Source organism: Vicugna pacos, chromosome 2, assembly GCF_048564905.1.
Source record: "Vicugna pacos chromosome 2, VicPac4, whole genome shotgun sequence".
NCBI lineage: Eukaryota > Metazoa > Chordata > Mammalia > Artiodactyla > Camelidae > Vicugna > Vicugna pacos.
This window is the reverse complement of record NC_132988.1, coordinates 45,176,432-45,195,232: the sequence shown is the minus strand read 5'-3', so window position 1 is coordinate 45,195,232 and position 18,801 is coordinate 45,176,432. Positions and strand designations below refer to the sequence as shown.

The 18,801-nt window shown below is 39.8% G+C and overlaps 1 long non-coding RNA gene across 1 annotated transcript; it reads left to right on the top strand.

The window, feature by feature from the left end:
• Positions 1-1,712: 1,712 nt before the first annotated feature.
• On the top strand, positions 1,713-17,370 carry LOC140686149 (uncharacterized). Its single transcript, XR_012059710.1, has 4 exons — positions 1,713-1,867; positions 5,155-5,333; positions 13,342-13,485; positions 17,026-17,370. It is a non-coding gene; the product is annotated as an uncharacterized lncRNA (long non-coding RNA).
• Positions 17,371-18,801: the final 1,431 nt, after the last annotated feature.

Below are 18,801 nucleotides of genomic sequence, written 5' to 3'. Positions count from 1 at the left end.
TCACAGGTCTCTCACTTGTTGGAACAAACCTGGTTATGGGGTTCATGTGCTCAACACACAGCAAGCCAAGTGCTGAGATGCAGCAGAGAAAGGGTTTATTCACGAGGCAGCCAAGCAAGGAGATGGGAGAACAAGCTTCAGATCTGCTTCCTCGAAGGTGGGGGGTTTGGGATGTTTATGGGATAGAGAAACAGGGCGGTCTGAGGCTTGGGGAAAGGTAATCAGAGGTGAGAAAAAGGTGAAGTAATCAGTGTACTCTGTAGGTGTACCTGAGTTACATGTTTCTTCAGGGGGCATGTTTCAGAAGATGACAGCATTAGCATGATCTGAGGATGGAGTTTTGGCCCTCTGACATCAAAAGGTCATCCACTGGCCATTTTCACAGGCCCACTGGAGGGTCGGTGGTCCTAACCAGTCTTAACCGGGTGGAACTTGAACTGGACAAGCGTTGACTCCAAGGTCCTGAAAAACAACTCAAGCAATGGTTACTAAAGTGACCGTACGTCAGAGGCGTTATCTGTAGAGGGTGGTGAAAAGAGTCTTGTGACACATTGTCTAAGCTACGTGAAGCTTGGAGGGTATGCAATTTTCAGGACAATTAAAGCGAGCTTAGTCAGTGAAGGCTGGTTACAGGATATTATTTATTAAGCAAGTTATAGTTTAAGGGATCAAACGGATGACTACCCTCGGTTTCAGGATTCAGAACAGCCTCTCTATCTCTGTGGAGTTCTCAGTCTTGATTATCCTGGATCTTCCCAGCCCACTCTGTTTACTCTTTTTCTTATCCCATGGTCCTATGCAAAGCCCCCAGTTTCTACCCTTATCCCCTGAATTAGCAGATAGCCTTCTATATCCACATGCATGAGTTACTGGCTGCATTCAGTGGCCCCATCCTGCCCTGGCATGTCTTAACAAGGCTGTGTATCTCACAGCCTTTATAGATTTAGACCTCCTCACATCCCAGCTTCCCACCAATTTGGGCCCCCTGAAGACTTCTGAAGGAATATTAAGAGTTTTACTACAGAATTCAGAAGAGAGAGACATGAAAATATCTAACAAAATTTAAAGAGCAAGCAAAAGATCTATCCATTCATTTATTCACTCCTTTGCCTATTCCTGCAAGAATCATTCATTCATTCAGCTCTATGCCAGATCCATGCTAGGCCCTGAGGAAGCAAAGGGGCCCAGAAACTCAAGTCCAGCAAAGGAGACAGACAGGCTTTGGGTTCAACCACGTGGTATGTGCCCTAGAGAGGGAGGAGAGCAAGTTTCCAGTCAGGAGAATAAGGAATCCTGTCTAAAAGGGTACATTTGAGGAGATCTTAAAAAAAAAAAAAAAGGCAAGGGAAAAAAAGCATGTTATAATTGTACGGGGAAGAAGGGGAGGGGTGAAACTATATATACAATCTTTTTGTTCTTTTCAAAAATTTTCCTAAATGTCCACATGCATTACTTTGTAATTAAGGAAAAAAAGCATTGTTTACAAATTAAGATTAAAGTCAGCCCTTAATCACCCACTAATGCCACAGGGAGAGGCTGGGTTTTGGTCTTTTGCTCTATTATGTCTTTACATTCCTCAACAGTCTAATTCATTTATTTATCCTTGCCTTTATCACCCACTTTCTGTCATTTGCTTTCATGTCTGTGGCTAATGCAGTTAATATTTGCTGAGCATTCATGTGCTTTTCTCTGTTTCCCAGATTCTCTCAGAGTTGGGTTGGGGCAACGGGCCCATGAACAGAAATAACATATGTCATGTCCAGGGTGAGTCGCTTAAAAGCCAGAGTGCCTCCCCCTTCTCTCTCGCCCAGCAACCTTGGAAGCCACGAAGTGACAAGAACCTGGATGCCTGCGTTTCTGGGAGGAGGTGAGTCCCTGCCAACTGACTTTGGACTTGGTGTGAACGAGGAACAAGCTTCCACTGTGTGGAGCCATGTTCGTTTGTTACCACAGCATGGACTAGCCTAACCCGACTGCTTGGAATGAGCCTATCTCCATGGCCTTCAGCATGTAAAGAATGTATTTCTGTAAACATTTTATAAGGCTTGTATCTCGATAAGATACGAAATTCTTCTTCCAGCCTTTCCTTCTTACTACATTTCTTTCACTTCTTCTCTGTTTACATGAGTTTGAGGGTTTGTTGTTCCCACCAAGTCAGTCAGTCAACCACGATGCAGATGTCAATTGACTTGTGCAAATACATGCCAGCAAATACGTGTATCTTGCTCTGAAGTACTGCTCCAGGTAAAACCTAACAGAGTTCTTTCAGATCAGGTCCCTCTGCCCACATGAACCCAGGGTCCTTGCCCACTGTGGAGTATCATGCCCTCAGCCCCGCCCAAGAGAGAAGTCTCCTGGGTGAAAACTATGAATGCAGTTAGGCCCCAGGCTATACCACTGCAAGAGGCAGTGCCCATGTATGACAGATTAGAGACAGTAGTGACACGGTTTTGCACTCACGCCTCTTCCCTGCCTGCTCCTGCCCCATCCTGTTACGTGCCCAGCATTGCACTGAAAGCCCCTTCAGCTAACTGGAATGCCATAGGAATCTCTACTGGTATTTCTCCCGATGCTGTAGAGTTTCTCTACTGATACTTTCTTCATCCACTTTTTCATATGTATGTGTTTGTATAGATATGTGTGTATATATGTAAATACTTTTTACAATGTTTCTTTGTCAGGAAAGAATAAATTAAATCACCTCATTGACCTTGCTACATAATTTGCTGCAAAGTACAGGATTTTACCAGTTAACACCTACTACCTTATAACATCATGACTTACCATCTGAGATTATATTAAATAAATGCTTTATTTGCCTTTGAGTAATCATAATAAATCATATCATACAATTCAATACTTATCATTGTTTGATTAAGAAGTCATCCTTTCCATTTCACCTGATCTTGCCCAGTTTCCAGCATGATCTGCTGCTTAAAGCTCAAGGGAAAAGTAATTAATGACTATAAACATATGACAAAACATTCAGGAGCTACACTTTGAAGATATTTTTCTCCAGTCAAAAGTTATTTAAACCAAGAGGGAAAAACCCTTTGACAAACACTTCCCTCATTTATTTAACTTCTGTTACAGGGCTTTCTCATTTTGTTGAGAAAGTTTTCCTCTGCTTTTCCCGTAAAAGTGCATCAGTTTCTCTAGAAACAAGAATGTCACTAATTTGGGAAAAGCTGAGAAATGTCCAGACAAACTGTAGTATACAGTAAATTCCTACAATGTTTTGAAATGTATCTCCTGGTTTGATTAATCAAAGTCTTTCTAGAAGGCGTTGTCTCTATATCTCTGATACAAATTCGACAGACTGTACTCTCACATTTGAGTCTACCCCAACCTATACTATACGACCCTGATAAAATATTTCCTGAGAGCTAAAACCCTTCCTTAAATTTTGCTGCATTGCTTGATTATTTTGAAAAATGGCAGCTGAATTAAAAGAACTGTTTACTCCTAGAGCAAAATGCAACCGCCAGTATTCTGGACTCAAATGTGTTTGTTTTATTTGGTTCAAAATATATTTTTTTTAAAAGATTCACTGAGATTGGCTCTAAAGAGCCTCAAATCAGGGCCTGTCCGAGGTGAGTGAACATAGATGAGAGGATGCAGAGATGTCTTGACCAACTGTCTCTCTCTGTGGCTTTTGAACAAAATGAAATTGAAACCTCCCATCCAATCTTTAGTGAAACGAGAGCTCTTTGAAACTTAGACCTCGGCTGTCTCTGGGTCCTATGCAAACTCCCTTAGCTAACCTGAAGCAGAAGACTCTGTATTATTCCAGATGATAATTTATGTGCAATCTGCCTTTATTGCTGTTAGCTAAGCAAGGTTATAATTTATTCATTCAATTGTCAGATATTTACCAAGTGTTTACTATGTATCAGGAACTGTCCTAGGGGGTTGGGAATACAGCAATGATAAGAAGAGATTAAAACCCCAAACCCCATAGAGCTTATAATAGTGCATATATATATATATATTCCTGGATAAAATAAGTAAAATAAAATATATGGTGATAATTGCTATGGATGAAAGTAAAGAAAGGGAGGTGTTGGAGAATGTTGCGGGGAGGCTGCAGCTTTAGGGAGGATGGCTAGGATCCTCATCTTTATTATGTAACATCCTTCAGGGTTAAAAGGTTACCAGGGTTTGTATCCAGAAGAACCTCTATAGATGTATTGAACTGGGTTTCACCAAATCTACTACCAAAATACTTCATACAAATGGATGACTTTCTCTAGTTTTGATTTTTCTAATTTTCTAATTGTTTAATTCTTGTTGAAGTATACATAAAACAACGATATTTTCAGTCTCTTTTAAAGTTTCAATGTGGTATAGCTGATCAATCATCCATTTCACAAACACTTACTGAGCACCTGCTATGTGTCACTCATCATTACATCATTACAATATATTGATGAGGATACTTTCAGCTGCATATAAAAATAAAGGTGACTCAAAATAGCTCAAACATAAAGGAAATGTTTTGGCTCATGAACTAAAAAGTGCAGAGATGGGGCTGGTCTCTGGCTGGGCTTGATCCAGTAGCTCAGCGATGTCAAACAAGGAGCCTGTTTTCTTGCCACCTATTTTTCTGCTCTGCTTTCTGTGGTTTCTGCATCATCCCCTGCTGGTCCCAAGACGGCTGCCAGCAACTCCCAGAGAGATTCATTCCCCCTGTAATTCCCAGCAAAAGTCTGAGAATCAATCTGATTGGGCCAGCTTGGGTTACATGTTCACCTTTAAGCCAATACTGTGGCCAGAGGAAGGAACACAGTGACAGGCTTAGCCCAGACCATGTGTGTCACCCCCAAGCCACTGCTTTAGTTAGCTTCCCTGAAACCACATGATCTACAAGTGGAAATGGATCCTACTGAGGAGAAAGAATTTGGGAATAAATGCCAGGAATATAGTGTTCACTACATCTGAAGTCAGGATTTAAAGATGAAGCTGGCATACCTCCTGCCTTCAAATAATTTTTAAAACTTATTCCTAAATTTTTCCAAACCATTTATTCATGATGCTCTTTTCATTCTTCTTATTCATTTTCAAACCCAACAGAAATATAGTTTGAGATGGGTAATAAATAATTAACAAATACATAAATAAGAACATACGCATGTGGTGTGTCTTCCTGTCCAGAATCCAGGCTATATATGCAGCTAGCTCCATGTGACCTGGTTCCCTGAAACCTATGCCATGTGGATGTGAGAAAGGAATGGACCATCATCACAGAAATGCAAATCAAAACCACAGTGAGATTATCACCTCATGCATGATAGAACAGCTATCATCAAAACGACAACAAATAACGAGTGTTGGTAAGGATGTGGAAAGAAGGGAATCCTTATGCACTGCTGGTGGCCATGTAAACTGGTGCAGCTACTATGGAAAACAGTATGGCGGGTCCTCAAAAAACTGAAACTAGAACTACCATACAATCCAGCAATTTCATTTCTGTTTCAAAGAAAACAAAAACACTAATTTGAAAAGATATATGTACCCCCATGGTCATCGCAGCATTATTTACAATAGCTAAGATATGGAAACAACATAAGTGTCCATTGACGGATGAATGGCTAAATGTATATATACACTTTGTGTGTGTGTGTGTGTGTGTGTGTATGTGTATGTATACACACACTGGTATATATGTATAATGGGATATTCTTCGATCAAAAAAAAGAAATCTTGCCATTTGTGACAACATAAGTGAACCTCACGGACATTACGCTAAGTGAAATAAGTTAGAGAAAGACAAATACTGTATGATCAATTTATATGTGGAATCTAAAACAACAACAACTAACCAAACTCATAGAGAACAGATTGGTGGTTGCCAGAGGTGGGAGGTGGGGAAGGGTGTGAAAAATGGGTGAAGGGTGTGAGGGGTAAAACTTCCAGTTATAAAGGTAAATAAGCCCTGGGAATGTAATGTACAGCATAGTGGCTATAGTTAATAATACTGTATTACATCTTTGAAAATTGTTAGAAGAGTAGATCTTAAAAGTTCTCATCACAAGGAAAAAAATGTGTAACTGTGTAAGGTGACAGATGTTAACTAGACTTATTATGGTGATCGTTTCACAACATGTGCAAATACCAAATCATTCTGTTGTGCACTTGAGACCAATATAATGTTATATGTCAATTACAGTTCAATTTAAAAATAAATTAAATTTAAAAACTGAAAAAAAAGCAGTGCTACCTGTAAGATACCACCTCTTCCTATCCTGGACTAAGGAAGGAAGACTCTTCTCTGGCTGGAAGCATTCAACTGGGAGTTGACTTTAGAAACTACATAGGAGATTCTTCTGGAGTCCTTAATGATTTTTTAGAAAATTTACATGAATTGGAGCTGGCTCATGAACCACATCAGACCAGGAACAACTGAGAATTCTCTGTTTTGTAGAGCCTTAAGGTAGCTGCACCAGCCTTGCAAAAAAAAAAGTCTGATCCCCAGGGGCTGTAGTCCAAAAGGAACTAGGAAAACTCAGAAGGGTGATGGAACTGGGGAGTGGTGGCAGGCCAGAAACAAGTCAACAATCACTTGGGCAGAAGGGATAGAGAAGATGCAGGAAATGGCTGCAAACAGTGCAACTGGGGACGTCAGAGAGAATCCTATGGAGAGTTCTAGGACAGCGTGGTGAGCTGTGTTTGTGACATCCTCCCATTGCCAAGTACAAAGACACTGCCGTCAGCAAGTGTAGAGGGAATAACTGAGATTAATCAAACTATTAGTTTTATGGTTATTTAGGGAATGGACCTCAAAACCCACACAATTGGTTGCTCAATCTAGAAAAAAATTTACCTCTTGCCTCTCCATAAATAATCACCACCCATATGAAACTAAACAGGAAATGAGAAAGCTCAGTTCATCCCTGGAGAGATGCCACGGATGTGCATTGTCAAAGCTGCCGTTACTACATGGATCATTGACTCGTGGCCAGGTGCCCTGGTTGGTTACCATGCCCTCGGGGACAGAAAATAAGGTACAGTGTCTGACTGTGAACTGACATCTAGCACTTAACAAGCTAAATGGAATCCATGTGGGAGGTAAAGTATTGTCTCTGAGCAGCTTTCAGCACCCTATCTGATGTCTGCTTTAGTTTTGCATCATGTTTTCAAAGCTGAACATTGTTTAAGTGTGGATTTAGTGGGAATCTGTTGCCACTAAATCGTGGGCCAATTTTTCCTCCTACAGGTACATTCTTTGACTTTGATATGTCGGTGAATATATTTGTCTTGTGTGAAACACTATTTCGATTTGACAAGTTCTTCTTCCTTCCTAGCTCCCTTTCAAATAATAACAGCAGTTACCAGGTATTTAATATCTTCTGTGTGTCAGATCCTGTCCTAAGCTCTTCACCTGGATTATCTGGTTCTTTCTTGCTGAAGTTCTGATAAACAAGTGCTATGATCCTCACTTTTTAAATGAGGGAACTAAGTTTGAGAGTTTAAGTGACTTGCCCAGTGTCATGCCACTAAGAAATATTTGCCTTGAGATCTTTGTAACTTACTAAGATCTACAAATCTGGAAGTATGGAATACTTCCTAAAAGACTGCCCGCATAGAATCATTGATTCTTTACTCCTAATGCCTGGAGTTTGCTGTTTTCCCTGAGGCGAGTGGGAGCTGTGATGACTCACCCTACCCACCATTCCATCATTTATTGGTGTTATCAATACCTCCAAATTGCCCCATCTGAACTCTGGGCCCAGATACCCAGCGTGTAAGGAGCCAGCTGTGCTGTTTGCTGGATGCACTCTTGATTGCTTCTCTGTTTGGAACCAGTCAGTATAATACTTGGCTGATGACTTTGACTGAGAACTCTGAGTGCCTTTGTTAATTCAGCCCTTGGCAGAGTATTCTAACTGCCCACCCGTGGAATTCCTGGCTCCTAGAAATAATTTAGAATGCCTAGAAAGTGCAAGTTCCACAATAGATAGTGCCATGTGTTGTATTAAAGACCCTCACCCGTAGAACATTAAAATCCATGAACTTTGCTCAAGCTTCCTTCATTCTTTACATACTCAGAAGTAGTAACTAACCACTGAGACTGGACTATGCCCTGCCTCTTATTGTCCAAGCATATTTAATACACATTTATAATGTTAAATGAACATCAGTAAGACGACATATTTCCATGAAATTTTATGAGGTAAATTACTGTGTGAAGTCAGGAGAACACAGTCACAATATGCAATTAAGTGAAAAGAAGTTATAGAGAACCGTAAGTAAAGTAAGTTTCCATTTTTAAAAGTGTGTTTATATACATATGTGCATAGGGGAAAAAACAACTGGAAGCATTTGAAATACTGACTTGTAAGTACTCCGCCGCATAGTTTTCCTAAAGTATTGCGCTCATATTGTTTTCTCTTAAGCATTGCATTTACAATTTAGAATAAAAACAGGCCTCTAAGTTTGTAATTTAGAGCTACTAGTTCTCCAGCTTCTGGATGTTATCTTTCAAATTTATGGTTTGTTATAGTTGAGCTCTACCCTTTTGTGTTTGTTTGTGTCATCAATGTTTTTCCATGTTTTGTAATTCTAAGAAATTCTTTCAATTCTGAAGAGTGAAAAAATCCCAAATAAGAAGCCAGGAGCTTCTTCCAATGTGCTGGAACTGCTCTTGAAACTGATTAATGCTCAGGAAGATGAGCAAGGGATGTGCCTTCTGGCCAAACCACTGACTGGCAAATCCAAAACAATCTCCCGCAACAGACCGCTAAGTCAGGAATAGACCAACCTGGAGTGACAAGGAGCTGGGGGGTATGGGTAGGGCTGGGGACAGGGATGAGTCTAGGCTATGTTTTAAATGTTACAAGTGTATGCAGGCTTCAGGGGGCCAGTCACATACACAGAGGATGAAACAATTTCTATTTCTTCAGATTCAATACCAGACCAACAAGTAACAAAGCTCCAAAAAGTTTTCTTGTGATGAGCTGCACCATTGTACATAATAGCTCTGTCTTTTTTGGAAAAATCTAGACAATCACTGAAATCTTTTAGAAATGCTACATATTGAAATGAATGTATACTTCATATACTTTTACTTTCATATCAGCATATTATTAGTCTATCCAACAAATATTTTTTGAGTACATGCCATGTGCCAGGCTCTGCGCAAAGCAGTGAACAAAATAAACAAGGTCCCTGCCTTCATGGAGCTTATGGTTTAGACCTGCGCTGATCAATAAATATGGCAGTTACTAGACATTTGTGGCTACTGATCACTTAACATGTGGCTAGTCCAAATTGAAATGTCCTATAAGTGTAAAATGAATACTATATTTTAAACACTTGGTATGAAAAATGTTAAATATCTCAACTTTTTATATAGATTACATGTTAGTAGTAATGGTAATAGTTTTGATATATTAAAATTAACTTCACCTGTTTCTCTTCTTTAACGTGACAACTAGAAAATTTTAAATTACATGTTCAATTTATATTTCCATTGGACAACACTTGTCTATGCTAGGAGTTCTCAAAACTCCCTGTGCTCATAATTATATGGGAAGCTTTAAAAATACAGATCCCCAGATTGCATCCCCACAGAGATTCTTATTCTGTCTGGGCTGGGGCTCTGATGCTGGCATTTCTTTTTAAAGTTCCGAAGTGAGACAGTATGCAGCTGTTTCAGGGGCTGTGAGAGACACAGAGTCTATGGAGGCTATGCCCCCGCCACCTGGGAGATTTCCATCTAGTGGCCCTCTGATGGCCATCTTCCCTGTTCCTGGTGGTTTTAAAATATGCCCATAAATTGATACTCCTCTCTTCAGGAGGTGGAGCTTAATTCCCCTCTTCTGTGTGAACAGGACTTAATGGCTGGCTGCTAACAAATAGAACGTGGCAGAAGTGACCATATGGGACTTGAAACTAGGTCTTAAGAGGTATTGTGGCTTCCCCCGCCCTCTCTCCCCCTCTGCCTCTGTCTTCTTCTCTCATTACTTATCCTGGGAGAAGCCAGCAGCCATGCTGTGAGGGTACTCAAGCAGCCCGGCAGAGAGATCCACAGGGCCCTCTGCCAAGAGCCAGTAGAAACCAGGTTTCTGTCTGTATGAACCATCTTGGAGGAATCATTTAATCCTACTCAAACCTTCAGATGACTGCATCCCTGACGGTCATCTTGACTGTGACCTCATGAGAAACTGAGCCAGAACCACCTTGCTAAGTCACTCTCAAATTTTTGGCCGAATAGGCTGAATGAGACAATAAATGTTTCTTGTTTTAAGTTACTAAGTTTTAGGGTCATTTTAATGCAGCAATAAATACCTAACATGTTGTGACACTGGGCCTCCCTGCTCCTCACCATTGCCTCACCTGGGCCATTTGCCAATGGTGAGCTGCCCCAGCAGCTCAGAACCATTTGCGAGAGTGCTGCAAGGCTTTCCCTTTCAAGGTGAGAGTCCAGTGACCACTAACAACCTTGCTGGAGCACCCAGAGAGGCACCTCGGTGCTGGCATCAGTGATCACACAGCCCAGCTGCCTGGGAGCCGCACACCAAGCTGCAGCTTTGATGCCTTGCTGGTGGTTATACAGCACGGCACTTAGTGAAAATATACCAGGACAATTTCCTGTGTCCTTTGACCTTTGCTATGGGCATGAAATTTGGTGTGTCTACCCTCCTCCCCAATCTGTTTTCCCTTTCCTCAGTCCCCATTGTAAAATAAAGTTCACCTTCAAAAACAGGGCTGCTGAGAAACACACACACACATCATGCCCATTTCTACTCTTGACCACAGTCCCCTTTCCCCCAGCCCTTTCTCACTCCTGCCTATGTTCTTAGACCCACAGCTACCCTTGCCTATGGTTATGATCTGACCCCTACTTCAGGAATTATATACACCTCCACCCCCCTCCCCACTTCCCCCAAATAGTCCCACCATCCACATTCCCTGCGTTGCCTGACACAAAGCAATCCTCTGGAGGACAGAGTCCAATGCACACTTCTACACAGGCTTTTCTCCCTGGCAAAAGCAACAAGGAAAGCGGCCTGGTCAACTGTAGAAAGAACTATTGTAGATTTGTGGTCTTGGTCAAGAAATTCTGCTCTACTTGGTTTGGCAATAATAACAACAGTAAAGTAATAATGCTTAACTTCCTTTTTTGACACCATTATTTTATGTTAAATTCCTTCAACTTGAAGGTCTTTTAAGATTTATAAGGTAAGATGTTAGTTTCAACTTACTAGATCTCCCAAGTTGCTCTAAAATGAACACCTAAGTGTCGACATTAATCAACTGCTTCATGCTTTTCTGCAGTGCAAAAATGGAAACAAAGATTACTTTATTCCTAAACTTTTTTTTTTCCCTCCATGTTTCTGCCTGGCTTGAACTCAGACTCGTGTTCTATAAAGGAGCGATTAAGTACAGACTTCTGTTTTAATAGGACATATTTAAGGCAGCCGGGACCGTTCCTCCTGCATTAGGTTGAAAGGTCTTAATCAGAAAGAAAAATTGATTTCTTGTATTGACATACGTGCCACTTATTGTTATGAGGAGCTATCCATGTAAGCGTATGACAGTTCAGCCTCGCATGAAGATGCAGGTTCCAACACAAGGATGTCTAACTCCAGGCTGCTTGTGTCTGAGTCTTCCAGTCTGCTATCAAAGGTGAATTCACACTTCTCCCCCCACGAAAACACACACTTTTAAAATGTTCTTCTACCTGGCACCTCCCTCCTACTGTCTTCCACCCCAAACAGATAATCAGTGTATTTCAAAAGGTGCCTTGTTATTGACACAATAACTGGAAGCCCACCAGCTTGCATTTTGTGCTACTAGGCTTCGCTCCTTATAATATAACAAAGGAGAAGCCTACTAATGATGTTTGCTCACCTCGGCTTGTGCTTGTCTAATGTTTAAAAGGGGTTTTGTTATCATTAGACATTCCTGAACAATCGCTCTCTCGGAACATCAAGCACACGGAACGAGAGGTGAGGGTCAGGATGGGGGCGGGGGAGGAGAAAGCAAGGCTTCCTGGTCCAGTCCTCCCTGCTAGTGCAGCGCCATCTAGTGGGGGATTCCAATGCGACGTCAGGAATGAGAAAGCTCAGCGTGGTCCTCAGTACAAGAAAGGGGACCTTATGTCCATCCTCACACGTGACACGCAATCACTGTTCATCTTTTGCGGATTATAAACATTTTGAATTATACACAGCAAATATTTAATCTAATTGTTTAATCTTACATTGTCTCTGACCTGAGGTCTCCGACTCTGGAACTCTCTCTTGATGTGCAGGCAGGGAATGCAAATAATACTGAGATAATCAAAGCAAGCAGTGCCTGGGAAAAGATCACAGAGAGCATTCCAAAGTTAGATGAAATAAAATAAAAATGTTCTAATGTGGCTCTTTGTTATAGTTATATTATCTTTAAAAACTCATTACTGTAAAATAAACTTATACATATAAGTAAATTTTCTAGATAATTGACATTTTAAGTACCATGATATTTAATAATACTATTTTTAGAGGAATACTGAAGAAAATTAAGTGTTTCTTCAAGACTCAGGATTGTTTATCATGAACATCACTTACTATACGAAGTAACCAGTATAATATTTAGGATGGTTTGCCCCACAGGAAATGGCCCCCCACTCCTGTTAAGTTCTTGTGTCCTCTTTTCATGGCTTTTCTTCCCTGCGTCCACAGCAGTTCTACCTTCCTGTAGTATTCTGCTGAACCGCATTTCTTAATTGCTTACTTCTTTGAAACTTAATGGTAGGCAATGATATAGCCAAATTTAGTAGAAGTGCATCTAAATTAAGAGTGAGATCCTCTATGACTCTCTCTTAATTAATGGAATCTGTGACACTTCTGACTGTCTTTTTCCACATTATCCTGAGCTGTCTTATGTTTTCCAGAAAACTGATGTGTCTGAATAAGTCACCTTCAAATAAGTTAAGAGCCAATAGATTTTGGTATAGGATTGGTTAAGGGACATTTACCAAATTAAATATTCACAAGGAAAATATAGAAAAAGTCCAATTCAACTGGTACAACAATCTAAGGAGATAGCATATTAGACGCTCCCAATAGTCCTGTGGTGTCAATGAAATGAAATGTCATGTCAAGGAAATGTTAGTCATTTCATGACTAATTTTGGGGCTATTTCCTTTTTGAAACCAAGTGTTTATAAGTGAGAGCTAACGGGACATTCTTTACTTTCTACTTAGTCTCAGATTCCTTTTGGTGGGACACTGTAGCAGCTACATGTGCTGAGACGATAGATAGTTACTATCTGTGACATTAGAATCCAGTTCAAGAATGGCAAATGGCCCCCTAGAAGATGATAACAGCTGTATGTTGCCCCTACTTATAGGTTAGAACACTGTTACAACACGTTAAGAGACCAAGATTATGCATGTGATTCCTCTTCCCTGGGACAGATCTCATTCTGTGAAGTTTACTGTTTATGCCACTTGGAGAGCTCACTTTAAGAAACAGAACACAACATTACAATTAGGTAAGATGGTAATTAGTTAAGAATATTTTCAAAGAGGTGATAAATACTATAAATATCACAAAATCCAGATTAACAGATTTTTTTTATTAATTTACTGCCTGACACTTCTACAATGTTTTTTACTTTCTCAACCACATACTCTTTGATTGTCTTTTTCTTTTCTTTTTTTCTTCCTTTCTTCCTTTCTTTCTCTTTCTTTCTTTCTCTCTTTAATTTAATGGAGGTACTAGGGATTGAACCCAGGACTTTGTACATGCTAAGCATGCGCTCTACACACAGAACTATTTTCCTTCCCACTAATTGCCTCTTTGAATGACAATTCTGTTGTACAATTTTTTAAAATAAAAACAATGAAGTATACTTCAGTCTTTCCTCTAGCACAGGCTTGGCAAAAATTTAGGAACAATGGGAATAAAGTGAATAGTGAAAATACAGAATCTCTACTGATGGATGAATTTCACCATTTGAAGTGAGTAAACCAAGAGAATATCAGTTAATGTGGGAGGATCTCTTTGGGGTTATTCTGAAAATGATTTTGGTATCTTCAATAAAAGGAGGGAACACAGAACAGTGTTTAAGAGCGTGGACCACTTACAGCTGTGCAACATGGGCAACAATCCTCTGCACTGCAGTTCACTAATATCTCATTCATAAAACTGTCAGGAGGATTAAACAAGAAAGTTAATGTAATACACTTAATATAGGGCTTGTTTCGTTGTTGTTTGCCTTTGCTTCTGAGTTGTTTTGCCTTGAATGTTAACAATAGTACAAAAAACAAAAATAAAAAGCTCCCCAGGTAATGCTGGCCCACAGTCAAGACTGGAAACTACCAGACCACATGTGTACCAAGAATTTAGTTACTTTGATGGGAGATGCCTTGGAGGTGAGGTGAGAGAGAAAGTAGTAGAAAAATTCCTTACATGGGGAAGAAGAAACATGCTCATTTTAAGCCAGGCTTTACTGCCACACAAATGATGGATTTAAAGACTTGTTTAGTCATGCTTCCAAATCTCAAAATAAAGTTTAAAAAAAAAGGTGCTTTAGGTCAACAATATTGAAATCAAGTCAAAAGTATCTGAAAATTGCCAAATTTCTAGTGCTTCAAGGCCAAAGTTTTTTTTTTTTTTTTTACTATAAAATGTGTTTTTAAGGTGCCTTGAATGGGACGCAGCACCAGTGTTTTGTTCGCCCCATAGGACGGGCTTGGGTGCCACACAGGCCCATGTCTGGGTCTGAGTTTTGCCTCTCACTCTCCATGTGGAATGACTAGCCTCTCCAAAGTGGTTCACTTTTCTATAAAATAAGATTAATTGGATCTACCACATATCTTTGCTACAAGGCTTGAGTGAAAGTGAATGGCATGCTTCTAGCACAGTTCTGACATATTCCGGCACTTAACAAATGTAAGCTATTATTATCATTATCATTTTTATTATTCTCATTTGGTTGGGAATGTAAAGCTTTTGTTTTGGCTTTTGGTTTTTGGTTTATGAGTTTTACTTCCTCTGAGAGCTGTATCAGGTTCATATATTATCTTGTTGGGCCTTCTCATTTATAACTCAACACTCTGAGGCACTGACAGATTTAAATACCCAGAGTGCTTTACCAAAAGTAGAATGGCAGGTGTGTGTGTGTGTGTGTGTGTGCATGTTCTGATTTCTTGCATTCAACTTATCTTTAAAATGGTACTTATATGTGCAAGTAGCTAGAAAAAATAATGAAAATGGCATAGAAATTTAAAAAATTAATTTTTGGAGCATTTCTCAGAAAAGTTCACTTTGGAAGTGTCCATGTATTTCTACAACATATTCCAAGATGCACCTTATTCACTTGTACTTAGCTTCCTGGTGACTTGAGCCCCTTACAGGTGAAATGGGGATAAGGAGACTGACTTAGTAAGACTTACAGAGTGTCATTCATTCAAGACATTTATTAAGTGCAGCAGTGAATGAGACAGGCATGGTCCCAGCCCTCATGGAGCTTACAGTCTAACAGGAATAGCAGACACTGAGTAGTGTAATGTGTGTTACGAGGGAAGAGTGCAGAGGACAATGGGAGCCTACAACAGGCTACTGTCATGTAGTCTGAGGAAGTAGCATTTGGATTTGTAGGAGTTAAAGGTTATTATGGAAAGAGGATTAGAGAGCAGGGTAAAAATTGGTTGCACAAAGTAATCCAGCCATTATTCATGTATTTATTCAACAAGTAACCAATGAGATGGACAATCCCTTCCTTCATGGAGCTTACATTCTAATATGTATATGAAGCACTCAGCACAATGCCTGGTACAGTAGGCACTTAGTCAAAGGTAAGGCCCTCGTCCGTAAGCCTCATGTACTCACACAGGTTGTCTTTGCTCTCATCAAGTCTTATCTGGGCTATTCCAGCAGCATTTCCCACTTAGCCCATCTGCTACTCAGCCATCAAAGTTATCATCCAAAACCACTTATCATTTAATGCTCTACAGGGCTGTGTCTGTTTTTGGAGCATTTATTGAAGGAAATTTCATTCAGCTGTTCTGCAGAACCCTAAAACTGAGATCAGTTTCTTTGTGGGTTGGTTACTGTTAGCCACACTGCACCCTGTATTTGGAACACCCACTGTGAGGATATAAGTCTTCTGAGCTTTGGGGGGCTGGTGTTACAATAGCAAACCGAGATGTGGTGTTAGCCCTGTCAGAGATGAAAATACATTTCCAACTTGAAATGTCTGGACCAAAGATTTGATAATCACCTATGAGTCAATAAGTTTCCATGTGGGGTGCCAAATGATCGCAACAGATAACCCAGGATCAGGCTGAATCAGTGAGGGTACACAATAAAGAAATAGAGACAATGAGCTTGACATATTGCAAAAGCAATAATGAGTGCCAGATTAATTCCTCCAATCGCTAGACTGCATTCAGCCTATCTCAGAACAGCCCAGAGACTATTACTTAATGTGTACGTTTCTTTTTTACTTACAGTATTCAGTTGCTGGTTCAATGCATAGAAAGTGGATTTTAAAATCAGGTTGCTTCAAAAGTTGGTTTCAGGGGATCTTCCAGAGAAGCATCACCTTGTGCAAGATTTTGTTTCTCATTTCCACCAAATCATTGTTATGCAAAAATTCCCCACGCAACTGAAGTTGTGAGTGTGCGTGTTTTAAAAAAAACAAAACAACCCAGCATAGCCTTTGAAAATCGTATTCACTTAAATATCTAATTTTAAAAATATAGTCCTTTTCTTTTTGCTTGTTATTATTATAGTAGTTGAAAATATTATTTGAGGGCAAGGAAAAATGAAGCTTAAAAAAACAGAGTTCTTCAAATCTCCAAATTCTTCATTGAATGACCTGTGATATATCTTTGGCAAATACAACATTTAGAAAAAGAACAGTTTTTTTTTTCCTTCTGTCTCTGTTAGGATTATACTGGTTGCACGTGACAGAAAATAAAAATGAAGTTAGTCTAAACAAACAAAAATGTATTTACTCACATAATTAAAGTATCCAAATTGAGCCAAGAGTCATATTTCTTCCTCTTTTTTTCTCCTTTCTCAGAGCCCAGGTAATAAGAATAAGGTTACCAACAGCTTCTGGACTACGTCTTTCTGGCTGCTAATTCAGAAGGAAAGAGCAAATGTTTTTCTCCCTGCATTCTTAGCATATTTTCTATGATTTGTTCTGATTGAACCAACATGGGTCACATGACGGCCCTTGAATCAATCTCTGTGGTCAGGGAAATGCTGTATGGTGACTGGTTCACGGCAGAGTCATGCGCTTCACTCCTGGGACTGTAGAACCCTATGCGGGCAACCTGGGAAGAAAACGGGAGGAGAAGATCCACACTTCAAAGCCAAGGCTGTTGCTGGAAGGAGGGGAAATGGATGCTGGGGAGATAAACAACTAATATTCACTTTAGCTTAAGTCCCACTTTTCACCAAGTCCCACCGAGTGCTTTCTCTCCGTCTGTCTGTCTCCTTCATGCACTATTCCGAAACCAGAGACACCTTCCTGAGGAAGGGGGGATGCCTACTTCTATTCCTTTCCTGCTTCTTAAAAATAATTTTTAACCTCCCATTGCCTGCAGAGTGCTTATCAATCTGGAATACATACCCCCAAAAGTTATGGCAGTATGCTGGAGGACTGAAATATAGAATAAACTGGAGATGTCTTTCTTGGCCATCATTTTCACTTGAGGATTTAAAAAAATATACTACGTCTATATTATCAGATATAAATATATTATGTAGTAGGATTACAAAAATTCACATGTATTCAGAAAAACCACAAGACTTCAAAATGCTGTGCGTTCAGTTGCATGTTTAGTGCAATGTCCCATGTTCCCCTCATATACAAGTTTACTTGCTTCAAGATAAAACCCAAAATTCTTAGCTTGGCCCACCAGATTATATGCAATCAGACACAAGTCTCCGTAGCCTCATCTCCTATTCTCTTCTCACAATTATCTCCTGCTCCCCTGAACTTTTCCCTGTTCTCCAAATGTTTAATATGACTGTTTATTCATATTATGTTTTGTGTCAAAGGTGCCCTTTCCCACTCCACTTCTACACCAAGAAAACCTTTATTCATTCTTCAGTACCCAACTCAATTCAATATTATTCAATCCAATATTATTTCCACAGCAAAGCACATCATAATCAAATATTATTCCCTTTGTAAAGTTTTTCCTTTTTGATAATGAGCCACCTCCCAATTTTTGACTCCTAGAATATTTTATTTATGCCACTGTTACAACACAAAGTTCATTATACTGAAGTTGGGTTTTTGAGGGATGTGTCTGTCTCTTCCTGACTCTTCCTGTCAGATTCTATTCACTCTGATAACCCCAGCATCTAACGCATGATTGGCAAATCAGTATATACTGCTTGACCAACCTGAGGACTGATATTGTGCCTCATTCTTATCTGTACTTGCAGTGTCTAATACAAAACCAAAGGAGGAGCTCAAACACATACTGAATGAATTAGTACTAAATTATAAGATTTTGAACATTTAATACCAGATCCTAGAGATACTTTAAGCTTCGTTTCTGAAATTAAGGGAATGGGGAAAGGTATAGATCAGAGAAAAATGAACAGTGATTGCAATGGGCCAAATTCTTGGGCAAAATCAGGGGCCACAGGCAACCACTTATTGGCCCTTTTTCTCTTTGCAACCTAAGTAATGAAGCCAATTCCTAAAGGAAAGAGAAGACAGCCTGAGGGCAGTGGCTCAGCATTAATGCAATGCCTTTGGCTTCAAGTAATAGAAAACCTCAATTTAGCAATTTAAGCAATAAAGAATATTTAAGTAGGATGTTAAGTAGAGTGCAAA